The sequence below is a fragment of the Triticum dicoccoides genome, chromosome 1A (assembly GCF_002162155.2).
Source record: "Triticum dicoccoides isolate Atlit2015 ecotype Zavitan chromosome 1A, WEW_v2.0, whole genome shotgun sequence".
Taxonomy (NCBI): Eukaryota; Viridiplantae; Streptophyta; class Magnoliopsida; order Poales; family Poaceae; genus Triticum; species Triticum dicoccoides.
This window is the reverse complement of record NC_041380.1, coordinates 73,690,209-73,695,634: the sequence shown is the minus strand read 5'-3', so window position 1 is coordinate 73,695,634 and position 5,426 is coordinate 73,690,209.

Sequence of the window (5,426 nt, the reverse complement as noted above, 5' to 3'; positions counted from 1 at the left end):
AAGTGTGCGTGTGTGATATGTTAGAGACTGAGGCAATGATAACAGATTCTTTGTGTCTATGTGTGTGGAGGATAGAGAGAGACATGTACATGGGGCTTTGTGTGTTGTGTAACATGGAGACACATATACATAATTAGAGAGTGAGTGTGTGAGATACACATGCAGACATGAGGAGAGATGAGGATCCAGATAAATGGGTGTTTGTGCGTGTCTGTGTGTGTTTGTGCACGCGTTTGTGTGTGAGAGGGAGAGAGTGTATGTGGAGTAGAGAGACCACTGATGATGTAAACCTAGTATAAGGGAAGGGGGAATGGTGTGACATGTGTAGTAGCGAGATAGCACAGGTGCGGGCGGGGGGAGCAGACTATTTGGAAGAGACATCGAGTGTGTGTGTGGGAGAGGGGTGTGAGAGCGAGAGAAAGAGAGAGCTAGAGACGGAGAGAGAGAGAGAGAGAGAGAGAGAGAGAGAGAGAGAGAGAGGAAGTGAGGGGGCGAGAGGGGTCATTTGTGTCCATAAATGGCGTATAGATAGGGAGACAATGTTGATGTTGTCCGAAATTGGCCTATGAACGGAGGCGCAAGGGAAGCGAGTCATCGTGTGTGTGTGATAGGGACTTCATGAGAGATCTAGAATAGATGGTGTAGAGAACAATGTGAGAAATCGAGAACGATTATACATTAGGGTGCTATGCAAAGAGTCACGACATATATGTATACAGGGAAGGAGCTGGGGCGGGTCCGCATGTGGGAGAGATAGAAAGAGGAGAGTGGTGCACAAGGAGACAAAGTGTGCTTGTTTGCAGTGGGGGTGGTGTGTGAGGTGAGTGCGCGAGAACCACATAACTAGGGAGATAGACGTTTGGGGGCGACGTTTTGTGTGTATGGGAAATATACACTCTACATAGTGCGTGTGCTTGGGTAAGAGAGATAGCGGGAGACCTAGAGAGTGAGGGAAGAGATGTGTGCATGCCCGAGAGACAAAGTGATAGAGACCTATGTTGGGGTCCGGACTTTACAAGAGAGAGGGGTGTTAATGTGGTGATGTGTTGGTGTTTCGGGGAGAGAACGACTTCTCTATGTGTGTGTGTGTGGTGGGGGGGTTGACTTCAGATAAAGAGTGAGGTGTCTATATTTGAGGGACTTTAGCGTAATTGAGATATTGTGCACTCATGGTTGATCAATTTGTTTCACAATTTGTACTATGAGATAACGATACTTCTGAACATGCGTGATATACCTTGATGTACCAGAATTAGAAACCTAAGATTGGAATTTTTGAATTCGACTCCATCATTAGCTTTTGTAATTCATTTAAATGGAGGTACATTTTTAAACCAGGATTTCGTGATTTCAAATTCATATATCAAACCTAGAGATATACACATACGGGCATGTTCGAACTTTATAATTATCCACTTTATTCATACACATACACATTTTTGCTGTTGTCATCATATTTAGGATAAACACATTTGGAATTTCATTTGAATTGGACCGTATGATGGTATTTGCTTGTAGTAGCTCAATGATCCATATTTGAATTGAATGTACAATCTAAGTTTCGAGTTGGACACATTGATTTTCAAAACTTGCACATTTTTTGCGTGCAAAACAAACAAATTGTCGGCCATGATAGCATAGTCGGCCGTACGAGAGCAGAATACATATAATTTTAGGCGCCAAAAGCTTTCAAACTTCCCACTCACATCGAAATATCACGCGCCCAAAAGTTTAGCCCTACGATATTCCTGTTTTACCCCTGCCACATGAACGGAAAAGGGCTGCTTTGGTAACTCCATTGTTTTCCCCTCTTTGCCCCCAACATTCTTCCCCAGAGACCCTCCCCGACCCCCCCAACCACGGCAAGCCACCAAATCTAGTCCTCCAGCGCAGCGGTGGACCTCACACCCCGCCGAATCTACCTTCCGCACCTTGAACCCACAACTGCCAACTCACCACTTCACCAGAGCCGCTTCAGCGACTAGCTTGTCCACCGCTCCAGATCTTCTTGACCTCCATCATGGTCCACCGCACCGGATCTGCTTAACCGGCACCCTCGTCCACCACATCGTAGGCCCTTCACTGACTCCCTCGTCCGCCCCTTCGCTGGCCCTTCATACAAGCCCTCGTCCAATGCAACAGATCTGCCTCACCGAATGCACTGTACAACACGCCCGCCGAAGCCTTCGTCCACTGCACCGGACCCGCTCCACGGACGCCATATTCAACTCCACCAGCCCTGCTTTATCGACACCGCAGCCTCATCAGGTTATTTCAATTTGTACTCCTTCGGTTTTTCTCTTTATCGTGCAACTGTTCACTTACCACAGATGAGCTTTCTTGTATATCGACAGGCGCCGCAACCGTAGCACCGGAGCCGCTTCAGCGACAGCGACAGCCGGCCCAAACTCAACCGCAACACGAGCACCATCGACGATCCTTAGCTATCAAGTATGACAACGATACCCATACGCCGCCGAGAATCAGGTACTATTATCCAACGGCCGACGCCTATGTTCACTTTCCTAGCATAAGCACCACACCTTTGAATTTCTTCAGGGCATCATTCAGTTTTTCATGAGACGCGTTATTCTGCTTGCACCTGTAGGGCCATACTTCTGGCAGTGAACATGTTACATGTGCTAAATTACATACCAGTGCACATATAGTTAATATGCTTTAGTTTTATTCTGATGCCACCTGTTGGTTCCATCAGACTGCTTAATGTTCTCTATGCTTAATTATACATCAGCAAACTAGCATGTGGTTCCGCTGCTTTTTGTTTCTTTTACCCTACATTTTCTGATTCTAGCTATTACATCACTGCTCCGAGCCTTTGTTCATTACTTGTTTGTGTGTTCTTGATCTTCCCAAGTTGCATGACTAATTTGATGCTTCTATTAATTATGGAGATGCCAACCCCATCAAGAAAAATATTTGTTCTTTTGGGGCTGGCACCTCGAACAAGCATAAAAATAGAGGGAAGCAGATATATTGTCGTGTATGCACACACCCTTCTTTCATTAGTTTAGATGAACCATTGATGATCAACTCGTACCAGTGCATGCGATTAAAATTAATTTTACCTAAATAGATGGTGCAGAATAAACTACAACAACTAGATTTGCAACCACGGGATGCTGGCAATATCTTCAAAGAACATTGCAACGGCAGCTAGGCTTCACAGCAACGTATGGTAAGCCAGTGTGTTTTAGTACATGTGAAATGTAATGCGAGTGGGCTGCTTTCTTGGCTTGTGCCATCAACGTGTAATCCTACCGAATTACAAATAGTTCAGTTGTCTGCTTTGCTGTATTGCTTGATTCGAATGCTTATTTGTTGTTACGCTATACCTGAGTTGGCCAATATGTCAGCTGTGCCTGCTGTACTATCGTAAAGAAATGCATGCCTATTTCATTTGAGACCTTAACTTTTCCTCTCAACTTCATCACAAGACTGTCTTCGTAGTTTATATGAGGCCACACTGTTAAGTGCTTTCTCAGATTATTTCAACTGCTTAGATGCCTTGGCAACTTAAATATAGCGGTTGTACACTCCCTTTCAACTAGGGATGTCAACTGGGTCCCGTTTAATCCTGATTAAAGTCCACTAGTGGTATGATAGTTCAAAAGAGTTTTGTTTTTTGAGGAAAATGAACTAGGGCGGTAGCAAAAACTAACTAGATGGGACTGGCGGATGTCGTTTATTTGCCACTTACATCCCTAGTTTCATCTTACCATTTTAATTTCTTTTCGGCTGATGCTGCTCCGAACCATTTAAATATAGTTTGCCATGCTCGGCAATAATTCTTCCGTCGTTTACCATGTAAGCTTACTGCCTGGATCATACGATAACTATCTCTTACTGATGTCCAGTGGAAACCTTTCAGGATGTCGTTCACACTAGGACACAATGTACAACCCCAGAATCTATTTGTGGAAGCAGTGCGCCATCCATGTTACCAGATGGTAGCAGTTCAGAGGCAACACCGCCGGAGAGCAGTCTGAGCACAGATATTATAGTGCTTGAGGCTCTACTAGAGGCAGAAAGAGATGGTGTGGCTGCCATGAATGAGGTAATATTTATCTTGAGGTTGGAAATTACGGAATTAGCGGCACGCATTATGCAAGCAACCCAAGAATTGGAGGAAGTAAGAATGTTGCATTTGAAGACGGAGGAGGTCCTGTTGTTTCTGCTATCTGAAGCCCAAGGTAATCCCGGTTCTTCTTTAGATACCAGTTGAAATTGTCATTAGATTATTGTACTTGCATGTTGTGTCATGTCTCTGAATGGATTATGTTGCAAGACCCCCTATGTTGACCATGTGTTGTAATGATCCAAATTTTTTAGGCGAGGTAATCCTCAGTACTTGTATGATTGACATAAGGTGAACTGTTTTTCGTGTGAGCATATTGTATTGGATGAAATAACTGTTTGACTCAGAGTGTATCCAACCTACTGAATTCGAAGATCACGACATTTCTAAATCACAATCATATATAAAGGTGGAATAAATCTTTGTTGTGGTTTTGAAGAAATAAATAACAAAACGTATAATTATCTGTGGATATTCGTAATCGAATACAAATTGGATTTGAATTTAGTTTGCCAGGTCCTAGGGAAAACGTGAATGCTAATTCTCCCAAGTTTTGAACGAAGCGGCTAAACACCCACTATAATTTGTGGGCCGCCCAAAGCAAGTGTTTGTGAGATGGAAATTACTGTCTACCCCTGACACTTGACATCATTATCGACCGGATTTACACTGCTGTTGATAGGGGTAGACTAGTAACTTCAATCAGACGTGACACGACGGCCTCTGAGCCCATTCAGACACGGTGGGCGCCAAACGTGGGCGGCAAAACACATTTGATTCAAGCTCGTCCGAAAGACATGTGTCTCTTCCTCCATTTCCCCATTCATACACGGTGGGTGGCAAAACAAACTCTCCTTGTCCGAAATCGATGTAGGCTAATATTTTAAATAGGGGCAGATGTGTAACTTCCATCAGATGTGACACAACCGCCCTACCTGTCAGCCCCGTTCATACACCGTGGGCGCCAACCGTGGGCGGCAAAACACCCTCTCCTCGCCCGAAATAGTTACCGGCAAATATTTGGAAGGTGCCAGATTATCGTCCTATCCCCAACCGACGCAATGTCCGAAATTTTAAACGGGGGATAAGTTCATAACTTTCCCCCATTTCAGAGAAGCGCGTCCCAAAGTTTGAGATCCCCCCTCCCCTCCATTTCCCCATGCATACACCGTCGGTGGCACGACAACCTCCGCACTGCGGCTAGCCTCCTCCGTCTGCCACCCAATCCTCCACCTTGCCGAAGCCACTACCCCTACCCCGTCGTCCACTGCAAGAGATGGACGTCTCTCATCCACGGCGTTTGACCAGGATCCTTTCATCTCCTCCTCTC